Source organism: Thalassophryne amazonica, chromosome 8 (assembly GCF_902500255.1).
Source record: "Thalassophryne amazonica chromosome 8, fThaAma1.1, whole genome shotgun sequence".
Lineage (NCBI taxonomy): Eukaryota > Metazoa > Chordata > Actinopteri > Batrachoidiformes > Batrachoididae > Thalassophryne > Thalassophryne amazonica.
Window position 1 is genome coordinate 30,950,913 of NC_047110.1, and position 17,854 is coordinate 30,968,766.

The window sequence follows — 17,854 nt, forward strand, 5'->3', positions numbered from 1 at the left end:
AGTCCTGTAGTGTAAACGTCATATGGCTGAGAGTCGTCGATTAGCTTGCTGAAGTGATGACCTCATTAGCAGTCATGTGCCGTCCTGATGTGTTATTCATGTGACCTCACACTTTGACGGTCACTGCTGCAGCCTAAAACACTGTTTAAAAGGTTTTCCTTCTTTGGAATACGTATTCCGTTGAACGAGCTCAGTGTGTCTTTGGCTGTATGTTGACGCAGAGGAAATGAGCACTTACCCACATCGTATGTTGTACACGTGCAATTATTTCATGCAGTTGTTTTCAGAGCATAAACCGAGAAGCTGATCACAGCCAGAAAACTGGAACATCTGGATATTAGTGGGAAAAAGATTTAGCATGAAATCAGTCACAGGCTGTGATGCATAATTGTACTGAAAAATTTCTAAATTCCTGTTTATTTCCAGGGAGAGAAACCATGACGCTGACCCATCGGCTCGCGTTACTTTTGCTTGCAACCAGAAGAAATGGGAAATGTTAAAGATGTCTACAGGCAGGTCAGTGCACATCAGTGAATACAGGTGCGTCTGCCCTCAGCTCGCGGAGTAACGGTGCGGCTGGTGCTGATGCTTGCATTGTTTGTCTCAGTGCATGACCAGCAGATTGATGGAGCTGCTGCTCAGACTGACAGATCCAGCACAGACATGCACGCTCCCTAAAGGCAGCACATGGCCTGCAAAACGCCTGAGAGGGTGAAACAGTAGTGACAAAAAAACATTCACCCTTCTGCAATTAGCAGCATGCCATGTTTGGGTCCGGAGGCGGCTGATAATGTCACATCTCACCGGTGTCTGTGATTCAGTGCTTAAAATATTTTGACAAGGTGCCCGCAGACGGAGGCAGCTGCATTATTTAGCGTTTGTGTCACTTCCCCGAGAGCTGAATCGTCGCCTTTAATAAGTGCTCGCCTTGTATTTCTGGTGTCTGGATGAGGTTAAATCAGTTTGTGCTGTCAGTTATTTTACAACCAGCGTCTGGTTTCAGTCAGCATAGATTGGCTACGGATTGTGAGCTTCCGCCAAATAACGTGCTGCTAAAAAGTGCTGGCAGCCGACACGTGACTGGAATTTTGAATACAGGCTCAGCATGGAGAGGCAGACACATGTGTGACCTCCTCCTGCCTTCCACACCGTCACTTGTGTTGGTTGTTGCGTGATGCTGGTGGCTGTGACGCATCGTATTGGTCAGAGCTACAACAAAGCAGTGGGCTTGGGCGTGGCACAGTCCGGCGTGATGGAGCATCTCTCTGGTCTCTGTGCCTCTCTGTCCTGCTCTTCCCAACACTTCATCTTTACTGCATTTTTTTAAACATTTGTGTTTATTTTGTTTGTGTGGTTGCCAGTATTTCCACCTGTTTCCAACACTATTTTATCAGGCATTTTGACTTTGAAGACTATAAGAATTTCTTAGTTGAGACATGTAACTGTAAAAGGTAAGAGTACAGATAAATTAGTCTATTTTGAAAGGCCATAAATAAATGTGCTATGCACCAAAAATAAATCTTGGTCTTGTGTGAACATAGTATAAGGGACATTGTTTTTGTTCATTTTATATATAATGTCCTTAAAGACAGGAGGAACAAATGTGTGGTGTGGTGTACGGTGTCTTTTTTCATGGATGAAATGCAGAAATCAATGAATGAATCTATTTTATTTGTTTAAAACATGTCCAATGTTCATTATTGTGTTAATCAACAACCTCTCATCTGAAGCGACAACAGATAAGCTGTGATTTAAATTTATCGATGAATATCAGAGATTTCTAAAGAATTTTTTTTTACTTCAAACTATATTAATTACAGGTTATATAATTTAAGAAACATTTTCTAACTTCAAAATGTACAGTAATTAGAAATTAATAAACGTAAGTCCCTTCGGCTGCTCCCTTCTTTCCACTCTGGGTCGCCACAGCAGATTCAAGGTGGATTTACATGTTGATTTGGCACAAGTTTTACACCGGATGCCCTTCCTGACGTAACTCTACATTTCATGGAGAAATGTGGCAGGGGTGGGGTTTGAACCTGGAACCTTCCCCATTGAAACAAACTACGCTAACCACTTGGCCACCACGCCTATAAAATTATCAGAAATGAATGTTGAATAATAAAAAAAAAAAAACATTTGTAAGATTTTCTCTGTTTCTGCTGTGCAGCAGTTCTGATGTTCCTCTGACATATTTCTGCACTCTGCTGTCTTCCGTGTTTTTGGCCTGATGTCTTGTTTCAATTGGACGTGGGAAGCTACATCACAACGTGCAGCTGTGAAAGTTGGATTGTGTTGAACTTTGACCTCGGTGAGTTTGTCGTCAAGCGCAAGCTTGGTTTTTGCATGTCGTGCTGCGATGCGGTGTTTGCACGAAGCTTCTCATTGAAAATAATGGGTTTTAGAGTGATGCGTGCCCATGTTTGCACATTTGGTGTGAAAGGACCTTAACAAGGACAAACTGCGCTGTTAAATTTTAATGAAACAGATCAAATTACTCTGTTTTGCCAATGTGTTATCCCATAGATGTGTGCCACCTGCTGGATGGCTAGTAGATACTGCATGGATGATGGATTAGAAGCAGGTGTGGTTGTCATTGATAGAGAAACCATTTCCAGACAGATCTTCACTAAATTACGGAAGTGAGCCATTTGTTATTATTTCAGAACAGTTATGTTCTAAAACTCTGTACCTCCTCTGAACAACCTACCAGAAAGGATTTTATATGAATTTAGTTGTAAAGAAAGACACTAGTTTCTGATTCCACAAAGTTTTACCTTGGAAAACATTTTCAAGGTCAAAGTCCTGTTAGAGGTGGCTTTTCATAAGCTAAAATATGATACAAAATATAGATAAATCTGCAATACAGCTCAGATGTGGCTCAGATGTCTATTCATTCAGAGTGTCAGTTTGCACCTCATGGTCACGGATGAGAATGATTAAGGCACTTTTGTTCGAGATATAATGCAAAATGTACACCAGTGGGCTTTTCAGTATTAAATTCAAATGATCACAAAATCCACAATCCAGATCAGCTCCAGATCAAACGTCTGGACCTCACTTTCAAATATAAGGTGATTGGGGCACGTTTGATTAACATATAAAGTAAAATATACATTAAATGGGGTTTTAATGTTAAATTTAAATGGCCACAAAATCTGTAATCTGGATCAGATCTGGTGTCGCCAACTGAACGGTCCCCCCTAAAAATCGGTCCACTTTTTGCATCTGCACAGGCTTCATTAGCCGCGGTTCACGTATTAAAACCCTGTTTCTGCTTAAAACTGCACTCCAGTCATCGTCTATTTCAGCGACAGAGATCTGAAACTTTTCTACAACAATCATTTCCACATAAATTCAGCATTACGTTATCATAAAAGGCAGTGGGCGTGATCAGAGTGCTGCGGCTAAATGAGCTGCTAGCTGATGTGTTCAGTGCATGTTGGTCATTTCAAAGTGTCACGGAATTTCACCTCGTTTCTGCTTAAAACTGACTTTAGAATGATTTAAGAGGTTTTACCTTGTCATCTGATGGTTAACTCATTGAGTGGCAGCCATTTTCAAAGTTCAGAACATCCCAGTGCCAGGATTTTTCAGCATTTGAGTGTTTTTTCGAGACCCATAGAAAATTGAGTTCTATGTCCATGTCAACAACAAACATACCAAAAGAAACTTCAGACTCTCTTTTATCATCAGAAAAAAAAATACGTTTGTTTGTACCTCTTTCCATTCTTTAGTAATTGTCTGCAGAACATGGGTGGGTATCACTAAAAATGCTGATTTCTGACAAAAAACTGAGAAAATTGGCTTTTTGTGACAAGCAACATTTCAAGGAGAAGATGTCTTTGATTATAATTGTTTTTGCTTCAGTGACATCTCAGACATTATGAAAAGTGATCCTATTGTATAATGCACCAAAACAAAAAAAAAACCCGTCAGGGGAGGGACTCCGTCTGTCTCTTTTCTCGGCGGCGCGTCTTTTCCCTCTGGCTCCCGCATATCGGACCTTTTTATTTTTTTCAAAAACCTGATGGATTTAAATCACGTGTGCTTGCATTAGCCTGTCGATTGCGTCATTTGCTTGTAAGCAACCTTTGTGTGAGGTGTGTGTCGTGCGCTCGGCGTTTTTTCATTCCAAGGAAAAAGACGGAACGACTGGAGCAGCGCGACTGCATCACAGTTTGACAGACAGCCAGCCATGACAAAAACTCCTGTAACAGTGGAATGTGCCGAAAAAGTGCTATGTCCACATCTTCTGCCATTTCTCTGGTAGTCAGACGTCCCGTATCAAAACAGCGTTCACTTTGGAAATGATCTGGTCGTTTCAGCCTGTCGATCGCCGCTCGGAGCGCGGCGCCCCCTCCGCCATTGTGCGCCGTCTTTAAACCGGTTGTAACACTCCTTAATCTGTGTGATCCCCATAGAATCGTCCCTGAAAGCCGTCTGAATCTTCCGAATGGTTTCCACCTGGCTGTCTCTCACAGTTTCTGGAAAAATTTGATGCAGCATAGCTCCAAATCGTTCAGACATTTTCCTCGCAATGAAAATCCGACGACGGGGGTGGACCACTGCTCACTCAGAGCGTGCTCACAGGCGAATGACGCAACCGACAGGCGTGAAAAAACTCACGCATGCGCACGAAGGTTCAAGCTTGGCTGATGCAAGCGCACATGATTCAAATCCATATAGTTTTTGCAAAAAATAAAAAGGTCGGATAGTTTTCTAACAGACCTCGTATATTCAAACATTATGAATCGTAATATTCTTATTTCTGTTGCTTTTGGAATATTTACAATGTATGCAGATGATAGGGCAGAAACAGGAAAAAAATGTATTTTGTGTAAATACATTACAGGTTATATGTTTGGATAATATCTGAAATGGATGCATTTTTTTATTTTTGCAGATGATAGGTTAGAAACAGGAGGGAAAAATAATTTTGTGTGAATACATTAAAGGCTGTGTGTTTGGATGCACAGGATGCAATTAACTAAAAAGAGAAAAAGCTCTTTCTGTCTGTAGTCGACTGAAAGGACGTGGAACAGAGGAACGGCAGCGATGACAAACGATGAGCTGCCGTTTAATCATTTTTAGAAATGCAGTGTACATATCGAGTCACAGTCTCCGTTATGTGCTTTTGAGCCGGTTTCTTCATGAGCGGCACTGTGACCCCTCTGAAGCAGCAAAAAGCTCTTTGGAATAATGAGCACAGCTTCAGTCTCATCTGGAACAATGATGAAAAGCTCCTTCTGGAAAACGAGCCACAGACGGAGCTCCCTCATTGGCTTATGATGAACGAACCGAGGCGCCCGATTGGCCGGTCATTCCCTCGGAGCTGCAATGTGGTTGGCTGTGGTCTCGGCACTGGAAAGTCTTACCAGCTTGTGTGTTGAGGAGCCGATGTTGGTGAAAAAGCTTTGTTAAGGTGAGCAGCGTGAGCTTTAGTCAGGTCAAGCTGTAGAAAGTCATCTGCTGTGGCGAAGACATGTACACAAACATTTATGACCTATAACGTCCACATCACCCTGACTGTATTTATTTGGTTGGCATTTGAGGATTTTAAATTCTTTTGGTGTTAGAATAGTTTAGGGCTGCAATTAATGATTATTTTTGACATTGATTAAACTATCTAATTGTTTCTATTCAGAATTATTTTGTGATGACCTGGTTCATTCTTTAAAATCCGCCTAGTCATAAATACTTCCAGTAACTTTCAACATTATATTTAAATCTTTGACAGAACAATGAGAGTGACTGAGGCACTTTTGATTGAGATATAATTCAAAATGTACATCAAATGGGCTGTTCAATATTAAATTCAAATGTCCACAAAATACACAGTCCAGATCAGGATCAAACTTTGTCAGGGTGATAGTGAGTGCCATTCTGTACCTCACTTTCAAATATGAGAGTGATTGATGTTTGATTAACATATAAAGTAAATATATATTAAACGGGGTTTTCAGTGATCAGATCCAGATCAGACTTTGTCAGTCCATAAAGGATACCATCCTACATAATGCTTTCAAATATGAAAGAAATTAGAATTTTTTTTTTTGACAGAGTTATGAGTTTTTGAAAATTAGCTCAATGTTAAAAAAAAATAGGGATTTTTCCTGACTGTTGACTAATGACCTTGAAAATTTGATCAGTTCTTGCCTATCAGGATATGAATCTTCAGTAAAAATTTCACAATATATGAAAAATTGTGGGCTCCGGGCTGTTCACAAACAAACAAATGGGTGAAAACCTCCTCCAGCTTTGTTGGTGGAGGTAACAATTAATTTCTTCTCTGTGTGTCGTCATAGAGACCAATATTCCTTGCGGGCTACAAAATCTGAGCTTTTCAAGCAGCAGACAAAATCAGACTAAATTCTCCATGTTTATGGCTTAATATCTCTGTGGCATATGGCACCAAAAATAAAACACAATACACTAATATTTTCATTATTTAATTATTTTATGTTGAATAGTCATCTTATTTGCCATTTCATTTAACAGAGATATGCCATTTTTAATTCCTTGTTTTACGCACATTTGAAGTATGTTAATTTTCGATTTCAATTTATTTTCATTTATATAGTGCCAAATCACAACAGAGTTGCCTCAAGGCGCTTCACACAAGTAAGGTTTAACCTTACTAACCCCCAGAGCAACAGTGTTAAGGAAAAACTCCCTCTGAGGAAGAAACCTCAAGGAGACCAGACTCAAAGGGGTGACCCTCTGCTTGGGCTATGCTACAGACATAAATTACAAAACAATTCACAAAACAAATATACAGGAAATGCTGTTGGTGCACAAGACAGGAGTGTCATCAGCACAAATACAACTCCCATCTCTGGATGGAGCTGCACCTTAAACAGAGAGAAAAAAAAAACAGAATCAGCCATCAGAAAGGCAAGAAATACTATATAATTTGCCAGCATTAATCAACAAGAAAAAACAGAAGAAATACTAAGGTGATCACCGGCCACTCGCCCTAAGCTTCACTAAAAGACCCAGAATTTAGGTAAAGCTGAGGCCGCGGCATGCTCCATTTACTAATAAAATTAATTAAAAGAGTAAAAAGCGTAAAAAAAAACACTACCAGTATGCTAGCCATTTATTGACACAGGGAGATCGCTCCACAGAACAGGGGCTCGATAAGAGAAAGCTCTATGACCTGCAGACATAGTAGTCCTGCACTCTGAGAACGCTAAGCCCGGGCCGGTACGTAAGGTTTAATTAGGTCAGCTAAGTAGGGAGGTGCCAGTCCGTGAACAATTTTATAGACAGGAAGCCAGTGAAGGGATGCCAAAATGGTTGTAATGTGGTCGAACATTCTACTTCGTGTCAAAAGTCTGGCTGCAGCATTTTGAACCAGTTGGAGAGCCCTAATGCTAGACTGCGATAAACCAGAAAATAGAACATTGCAGTAGTCCAATCTGGAAGAGATAAACGCATGGATCAGGGTCTCAGCATCAGCCATAGACAGGATGGGACGAATCTTCGCTATATTTTGCAGGTGGAAGAAAGCAGTCCTCATAATATTTCTATTGTGGAGGTCAAAGGACAATGTAGGATCAAAAATTACCCCAAGGTTCCTCACTTTGTCAGTGTGATGTATGACACACGAGCCTGGGCTGAGCGTTAACTGGTCAAATTGATGTCAATGTCTCACTGGACCAAGAACCATCATTTCAGTCTTATCAGAGTTTAAAAGTAGGAAGTTTCTAGACATCCAACTTCTCACTGATGCAAGGCAATCTTCTAAAGATTTTATGTGAACGAGATTACCAGCACTCATCGACATGTATAACTGAGTATCATCAGCATAGCAGTGTCCGAATTACGCACTTTCCAAGTATGTTAATTAAAAAATGATAATATTCACATTTCAGAAGTTGAAATTACATAATTTGCACATTAAACAAAGATTCACAACAGTTATCGATTATCAAAACCGTTGTCAATTAATTTAATAATTGGTGAACCCTTCCTCCTCTACTGTAGTTTATATTTTAGAATTACACAGAATGGCTAGCTAATATGAAGGCCACCACAACTTTGGGTGTTATTTCTGCCAGGTTGACTCCAGTTCCTTTCATGCTTGTCCACCTCCAGCACATATCGTGGATTTGCAGTGATGTCATGATTCAAGCGGGACGGACAGACTTTCAGTATGTTGATGATCTAGCCTTTTGTGACTAGGTATTTAGTGTGCCCACCAGTCAAACAGAAAGGGTGTTCCATTCAGTCAGTTTCCAAATTATTATGAGAGGAAATAATGACCCCGTTTGAAGGATTTTTGTTGTAAATGTGGCATTAATGCAAGACAGAAAAGTAGTACACTTCCGCATAACTTTACAGAAAATGACTGGAACACAAACTACAAGACGGCCATTCAAGACCAGCAAGTACTACAACCAGTCATCAACCAAAGTTCTTAATGTTCAGATTTGTTGGTTATTATGGAACACTTGAGGTGGGCTTCATAGATAATTGGCAAAGCTTCTGGGGAAAACCTGGTCTTGTTAGGAGAGACGGCACCCATCCCACTTTGGATGGAGCAGCTCTCATTTCTAGAAATCTGGCCAATTTTCTTAAATCCTCCAAACCGTGACTATCCAGGGTTGGGACCAGGAAGCAGAGTTGTAGTCGTACACACCTCTCTGCAGCTTCTCTCCCCCTGCCATCCCCTCATTACCCCATCCCCGTAGAGACGGTGCCTGCTCCCAGACCACCAATAACCAGCAAAAATCTATTTAAGCATAAAAATTCAAAAAGAAAAAATAATATAGCACCTTCAACTGCACCACAGACTAAAACAGTTAAATGTGGTCTATTAAACATTAGGTCTCTCTCTTCTAAGTCCCTGTTGGTAAATGATATAATAATTGATCAACATATTGATTTATTCTGCCTTACAGAAACCTGGTTACAGCAGGATGAATATGTTAGTTTAAATGAGTCAACACCCCCGAGTCACACTGTCAGAATGCTCGTAGCACGGGCCGGGGCGGAGGATTAGCAGCAATCTTCCATTCCAGCTTATTAATTAATCAATAAGCTGTAGACCCAGGACGCGCCAATCCGTCCGCATGTCTTTCATTAAAAAAAATCACAGTGGAATGTCCGGATAAACTGCTGATTCCGACCTCTTCTGAAAGTTCTCTGTTCTCTCACGACGTCCTGGGTCTACAGAGGCTTAAATTTGTAGGTTTTCAGCTTGAAACAGGATGACGACGTCGCCTCGGAGCGCTGCACGACGTCCCGCTCCGTGGGAAGTCCTTACAGCGATAGAAACAATCCAAAATCTCTCATCAGCCGTTAAAATTTTCACAGAAAACCAGCTGAATTTCTCGAATGGCGTCCACATGTGCCTCACAGTTTCTGAAAAAATTTTGATCAAGCACAGCGCCAGTCTCTCAGCAACTTCTCAGACAAAGGAATTCCGACGAGGGGGGTGGACCACTCCTTCCACAAGGCGTGCTCACAGGCGAATGACATCACCGACAGGCGTGAAAAAACTCTTGCATGCCCACGAGGGTTCAAGCTTGGCTGATGTAATCACACGTGATTCAAATCCATACGGTTTTTAAAAAAAATAATAAGGTCGGATACTTTTCTAACAGACCTCGTATAAATACTGCAGTTTTGTTTTTGGTCCAATATTTCATTAGTTGAAGCAGACTTTCTAAGGACTCCTTTGTGCAAACACAAGATTTATTTACCTAAGATTTTGTTCACAGTAAATTCTTTTGGCTTCTCCCTTTTTCCTCTGGACCACCACAGCAGATCTGATATGGATCTGCATGTTTCACGCCGGATTCCTTTCCTGACGCAACTCCACGTTCCATGGAGAACGGGGAGGGTTGGTCTTTAACCTGGAGTCTTCCGCTCTGGAAGCAAGTAATTTAACCACTAGGTCACTGTCTGGCATAAGAATTGTGGCAAATAAACAAGCAGATTCATCTCTGATCTGCTGTGGTAATTTCAGATTTTGTTCACAGTAAGTCCCTTCATCTGCTCCCTTGTTTTCAGTCGGGGGCGCCACAGCAGATCCAAGGTGGTCTCAAGTTTTACGCCGGATGCCCTTCCTGATGCAACTACACATTACAGGGAGAAATGTGGCAGGGGTGGGGTTTGAAACAGGAACCTTCCCTACTGAAACAAAGCGCACCAACCACTTGGCCCTGCCGTTAAATTCTGGATTTGTGAGCACTTTACCTTTGCCAAGATGATTCATCCACCTGACTGGTGTGGTTTGATGCAGATTAAACAGCATGATTGTTGCATAGATGTGTCTTGGACTGGTTATAATGGACAGTTGATCTTGGGGGTGGGTGGGGTGGGCGATGTTCTTTTTAGGTGAAGAACCTAGATGTGATGGTCCTGAACCAACAGGGCTGTAATTCTGATATGCTTGTTAAAAGGCTTGAATTAAACTAAAAAATGACTCGATAAGCACAGTTTCCTCTATTATGGTGGTGTGCAGTTTATGACATTTATTCATTAAAATCTGTCATATGCATTAAAGTCATCAATTGTGCCATATGTGGAGTCTAAAGTCAACAATCCAGAAGGCTGGAGGTTCATGGTTTCAGGAATTTTTATTTTCTATCTTCTCCAGTCAATCACAATGAACGATGATGTGGTGGAGGCAGAGGACAGTAGTGGAGCAGCTGCTACCAGAGAGAAAACAATCAGTGAGACTCACGGTGGACTCTTAAGTGGATTTGGTAGCAGGGGGAGGGGACACGACGTCTGGACGTCTTGTAGACTGTGTATGTGTGGCTGCACGTGCTCCCTTTTGTTTTCAACATGTGCGTGTGTGGAGGCAGCATTGCACAAGGATTTTGCTTTGCCAGCAATATGTTGCACATGTGTGCATGTTTAAATTTTAATGAATTGTGGGGAAATTAGGCCACTGTAACGACAGACGAATACACCGTGAAGCAGAGATCATTAATAGAAAAACAGCTGAACAGAGTGTACAAAAAAAAAAGAAACTGATTTGAACTATTAAACAGTCTAAACAGAACGGATCAGTAGACGGTTTTGAGTACAAAATGTGAGTTATTTTTTCCTAGTTTTTGGGGCACCATTCAAAGACCTGTTTTTCAGCATTTTTTGACTGACCCGGTCCTACAGTGCATGTAGTTCCTGTAGCACCCATGAGATATGGTACTGCACAGGGATCACCTGGGCGGCACGGTGGCTTAGTGGTTAGCACTGTTGCCTCACACCAAGAAGGTTTCCCACCTGCTCCTTTGTATTCAAGTTGGCATGTTCTCCCTGTGATTGCATGGGTTTCCTTTGGGTGCTCCGGCTTCCCTCTGGATGCTCCAGCTTCCCTCTGGAGACTCTGGCTTCCTCCCACTTCCAAAGAAAGGTAGTTTAGGTGAACTGGGGATTGACCGTAGGTATGAGTGTTTGTCTGGCTATATGTGGCCCTGTGATGGACAGACAGCCTGTCCAGGGTGCACCCCGTCTCTCCGCCTGTGGCCACTGAGATAGGCTCTAGCTCCCCCGTGACCTTAAGTGGATGAAGTGAGTATAGAAAATGAAGAAATGGTTCCACGAAGAAACAGGGTTCAGCTGAGCAAGTTCATCGCCATCACGTAATGTCAGACCTGTTTATTCACTCATTCATTTTTTTACATCTGCTGGAGGTTGAACATGCAAGTTTTATTATTATCATTATTATTATTATATTTAAGTTACAGTGTTTGTGAAACATTGTTTGTTGCCCAAAAACGTGAAAATTAAAAAGCAAAACACTCAATGCGAGTCTGAGCAAAACACAGAAAATGAGTGGACTTTTGCTGAGATGATCTTTCACAAACTGTCAGTGTGGCCGGGGATGGAGCTGTGACTCGCCTGGTGTGAGTGGAGTGCTGAGCCCCTCACACCGGGTAGAGAGAGACAGCAGCCGGCCGCCGGGCGCGTCACTCCCCAGGTTGAGCGGACCATGGGTTTTTTAAATAGACAAACACACTGCTTCACTTTAAATGCACAGTCAGTCTATTTCAGATGATCAGCTTGGACCGTCTTTCTCTTAAAATGCTTTATTTTACTCTGTGTGTCGTGGTGGAAAGTGGTAGCTTTTGGATTAGCCTTTACATGGTTTATGGGCATGCTGTAGTCTTCTTCAGTTTTTTTTTTTTAATGGGGATGTTACAGCACCACACGCAGGCCTGGCATTTGTACTACAATGTTAAATGGAGCTTCGAGGCACAGAATTTGCCTTAAACATTTTTTGTAATCGAATTATTTGAGTTACTCCACTAATCGTTTAGCCCTACTTTGTCAAACAACTCAACACATCTGAACTTATTTCACGGACGTTAGCATGGTAAATGTCACAGGCTGATAGCTAGCCGCAAAACTCTGTTTCATTTGTGTGTAAATATATCCTCTTTGTAATTAGAGGTGCACCGATCGATCGGGCACCGATCATTATCGGCCGATAATGCCTTGATCGGTTTGATTGGTGATCGGCCAAAATGCGCCGATCAAAAGGACCGATCACAACAGTGCAGGCAGTAGCGCAGGGAGCGCTTGGTCCTGTCATGACACGCCCAGCAAAGAGCATGTGTAGTTTCAAAATGGCTTTGCCGGTCTGGACTTTTTTTGCGGTGTCAAAAATAGACACGAAATTTGCTATTTGCAACACTTGCGACTAGGGATGGGTATCGAGAACCAGTTCCTTTCGGGTATCGTTAAGAAATGATTCGATTCACCGACATCAATAAGCTTTGTGCTTAACGATTCTGTTATCGGTCCTTCAGAGTGGCCGTTGTTTTGGCGGGTGTTTGTCAGGAAAATGATAATTTCTCTACATTGATTACAGACCCTGCAGCGGGTCTGTGATCAACTTTTCTGCAGCGCGGCTTTGCTCTGAACCTTGAACCAATCGAAGCAGTGGTTCGCAGATTGAAACAATGCTTCAATCTGTTGCTTCGTTTATACTTTCTTTCTTTCGCTTAATTTTCCCCCGCTAAAACCCTAAAGAGCATACGTCTGTGAGTATTATTTGCCTTTTCTATTTTAAACTGACCTGTTATGGTCTTCTGAAACAGTTGATAGATGTATTTTATAACTTAAAAACAGGAGCGACGCTAACGCGTTAGCATGTCTATGGCATTTTCAATGTTAAAAGTTAGCATTACGCATTTGCAGCTGTCATCACGTTCGGGTGCATTTGTTTTCAAATTGTAATATTTCTTAAATTTATTTTTGTTTATATATTCATAATCTAATGCTTATTATATACAATTTTAGAGAAAGACAAAAAGAACCTGAATAGAAACACAACTGAAAATATAAAAGCAACTAACAATGAACATACATAAATAAATAAATAAATACATACATACAGAAATAAATAAGTGTTTCCTGTGAACACCTAGTGACTCTTACACCTCCATTTCATCCCTGTCTTATTTAATTTTAATGACAGTTTGTTTCGGTCAAACCATATTTTTAATGTGTTAATGATTTCCTCCAGAACTATCTGCCAAGCTGGAAAACTGCTGCATCCTTGTAAGAGCAGAATACTACTGGAATGAATTTAAATAAGGAAAGTTGTTTTGTTTTTTCTCACTAAATGGATGCTGCACTCACTCCAGTTTATCGTCTGGAATAGTCCCAGATTGCATTTCAGAGCTTCTAGAATTCAAACATTTTCGTGCGGGTGGTGTTGGGGGGTAATTTTGGGTTTCAGCTTTTTTGTTTTTCACCACTTTCATCCCTGAATATGTCAATCGTGAGTCACTTTTGTGCGGATTAAAGTTACTAACTGGGACTCCTGTCTTGTTGCGAGAAAGAAACGAGAATCGTCCTCTGTTCTGTTCACACAGCTCCAAATGCTGCGCGGCTCTCTGATGAGTCAAGTTAGAATGATAGAGTCCAGTCTGAATTACTAACTTCAAAGTGAAACACAGTTTTGTTTATTTTTGTTTTTGCTTTCCTCTGTGACGTAAACTCATTTTGACTTCTGATATGAGCTGGACGGACAAGGAGAGCAGTCGCCATCATCTAATGTAGTCCATGTCCGTCCAGCTCATATCAGAAGTCAAAATGAGTCAAATGGCTCTGAGAGATCTAAATAGACTGCTGTGTAATGAATGGAACCACACTGCCATCTAGTGGATATCCAGTGTGCGTGAGTGTGTATTTGTGAATCAGTAGGCATTTGTTTGTGGATCTGTGGATTTCGCGAAAAGAATCAAAATTACGTCACAGAGGAAAGCGATGAATGCATGTAATTGGTGATCCACAAATGCTGAAACTCAATTCACAAATACAATTTCCAGTTTTACAAATGTAATTTTTTTTTTTTTTATACAAATTAAGATTTATATTTGCAAATACAACATTATTTGCAAAGACCAATTTACAAGTTACAAATATGAAATTTGCATTTGTGGATATCTGAACACATTTGCAAATCAATGACTATTTGTAGATCACCCTGTTTGCATTTACAAATATTAATGAGACAATTGTAACCCCATAGAATGAGGGCTGTATTTTACAGTCTCAATGTTCTGTAGGCTGTAACCTGAGCAACATGAAACATGGAAAAAAAAGCTTGCTGGTAGAACAAAGTCAGTGTAATAAAACAAAAGTTGGCAGTTTATTCTAGTGTCTTTATTTGAATGCATGTTTTTTGTTTTCATCATTAAGTTTTAATGCAAAAATAGTCCTATACATTAGACCTATATTCTTATTTTGGGCATGATCCAAATATGTACTTGATCGGTATCGGCCTTGATCGGTATCGGCCGATCAAAATTTTGGTGATCGGCCTAAAAAATCCTGATCGGCGCACCTCTATTTGTAATATATTATTTGAAAGCTAGTGAGAAATAAGCACTTCTAAAACCAGAAATGCTGTTTTTGGAAGCTAACAACCCCTCTGAACTTATTTCGCAGATGTTTGCATGGTGACATCACAGGCTGGTAGCTAGGTGAAAAACTCTGTTTTGTTTGTGTGTAAATATGTCCTCTAAAACTGAAAACGCTCTTTTTATATCCTGATAACACATTTTGCAGCGTTAGCGTGCACGCCAACTTCTGCTAACTCAAAGCTAACTTCATATTGAGTTAAATTTGTCTCACTTATATCAGCAAATGCACAGAGGGTGATCTACAAATATTCCTTGATTTGCATAACTTCCACTTTTGTCAAAAGCTCATGGACATACACACGCAAAGCCTCCTGCAGATGCTGTTAAACCATAAATATTGTTTTTGGTTGGCTGTACAAATTGTATGCAAGACAACAGGATCTTAATAATTAGAGAACTGCAAATTATAAAGAACACAAGGCTCATACAGCCGAGGGTATTTTAGCATTGCTTTATTTATTTTATTTCTTTTACTGTCACTATTCTTAAGCAAATATTCATTTTTTTAAAAAAAGACTCCAATCCGTCATCAGCAGCACATGAACGAGGAGAATGGTTCTGTAATTGGCATTACAACATCTGCAAACTGCAGAATTCAGACAATTTAACAACTGTCCTTGCACTCTTGTTAGCAGAAACCTCTCTTTAGCAAAATATCAGGCACTGAGGCATTTACAGTAAATCCAGAAAGTATTCACAGCACTTCACTTTTTCTACATTTTCTTATTTTACCGCCTTATTCCAAAATGGACAAAATATTTTTCTCCTTAAAATCCTACACACAATACCTTATAATGACAATGTGACAAAAAATGTTTTTTTTATTTTTATGTTTTTGCAAATTTATTAAAAATGAGAAACTAAGAAATCACATAAGCATTCACAACCTTTGCCATTAAGCTCAAAATTGAGCTCAGGTGCATCGTGTTTCAACTAATCTTCCTTGAGATGATTGTACAGCTTAATTGGAGTCCACCTGGGGTAAATTCAGTTAATTGGACATGATTTGGAAAGGTACACACCTGACTATATATAAGGTCCCATAGCTGACAGTGCATGTCAGAGCACAAACCAAGCATGAAGTCCAAGGGATTGTCTGTAGACCTCCAAGACACAATTGTCTCAAGGCACAAATCTGGGGACGGGTACAGAAATATTTCTGCTGCTTTGAAGGTCTCAATGAGCAGAGTGGCTTCCATCATCCATAAATGGTAGAAGTTCAGATCCGCCAAGGGAGGTGATGGTCTAGTGGTTAAGCGTTGGGCTTGAGACCAGAGGATCCTTGGTTCAAATCCCAGCCTGACCGGAAAATCACCAAGGGCAAGGTCCTTAACCCTCTATTGCCCCCGGTGTGTAGTGAGTACCTTGTATGGAGCACCCTCACATCGAGGTGAATGTGAGGCATTATTTTAAAGCGCTTTGAGCGTCTGATGCAGACTGAAAAGTGCTATATAAATGCAGTCCATTTTTTTACCATTTCCCAGGGCTCTTCCTAGAGCTGGCCGCCAGCCTAAATTGAGCAATCAGGTGAGAAGGGCCTTAGTCATAATCTTTGATAATAATCTTTGATTTCGACTATACATCATCCCTCTGACACCTTTTGTTTCTGTCTGTTGTGTAAAGTATTGTACGTGTGTCTGTAATGTACATGTGATTTAATGTGTATCACAGGCACTTTAAAATGATTTGAAACAGCCAAATTTCCAAAAAACTGCAATAAAATAACTTTTTCTGCTGTTACAGGTCAGATAATGTACAGGAATTCACACGGCATTTTAAAATACACAAGAGTGGTACATGTGGACTAAAAAAATAATGTTTATGCACTTGCATGAGGTGGTTTATCAGGCAATTTGAAATAGCCAAATTTCTCTAAACCGCAATGGAAAAGTTTTTCCGCTGTTACAGGTCAGATAACATACAGAAATTCACACAACATTCTAAAACACATAGTGTGGTATGTGTGGACAGAGGAAGAGATGGAGAGTTTGTTAATACTTATAAGAGATAGTGCTATGGCAATATTGAATTGAAAAAAAACAACAAAATGGCAGTATTTAGTGGATCTTATCCATCGCCATGATTATTGGATTTCAGATTGATATGCAAGAGCCTCTCTTGAATGACAGGGCAAAGCCTAAAGCAGTAGCATTCCAAACCTCAATGGAAACACCGTCATTTTGCTATAGCGTTTTGGTGACGTTCTGAAAATGTTGCTTAACCTTTGTGCAAATCCGTCAAGAAAACCCAGCTACTGACAAAAAATAGGTTATGGTATTTATCAACTTTTTCACATTATATATGAATATTTCATTGTCTCAAGGAGCCGTGGTAATAACTAAAGTTAGATCATTAGACAGTGTTAGTTAGGTAGATGTATCATCACGTATTTTTTTCGTGACACACAGCTGGATATGTCTGATTGCATTAGCAAAGGGACTGACTTCTAACATTGTTCTAATTTAGCTAATGTTAGCATAAAGTAAAATGTCAAATGAGCTGACTATTCTAAATAAATAAATAAAGAATTATGAAAATCTTGATGTATTTCATTTTATTTTTATGCCATTTTCCCAGAGAAATTAAATCATGAACATGGGGAAATTAGCTTGATTTCACCTCCTGCTGATAAACGCTCAGAAACTTCCAGCTTTGAGGAATGTGAATTTTGGTGACATATTCTCAGGTGCCACCCCTAAAATAAATAGTAGGGAAAATGTAATTTTTTACAGTGTGAAATTAGTGTTTTTTGTGGACTTGGTTAAAATCTGTTTTTTGTGGACTTGGTTAAATTCTGTTTTGTAAGGACGTAGTCACATGACTAGTGTTACTTATTCGGTGGACAGATTTTCCAAAAATAATATTTTGAGGAGAAAAGTGAGAGGGATTTTTTTTTTTTTTTTAAATAGTTCATCTCGGACAAACAGCACAAGTGAAGCCCAGCACAGTGTGAAAGT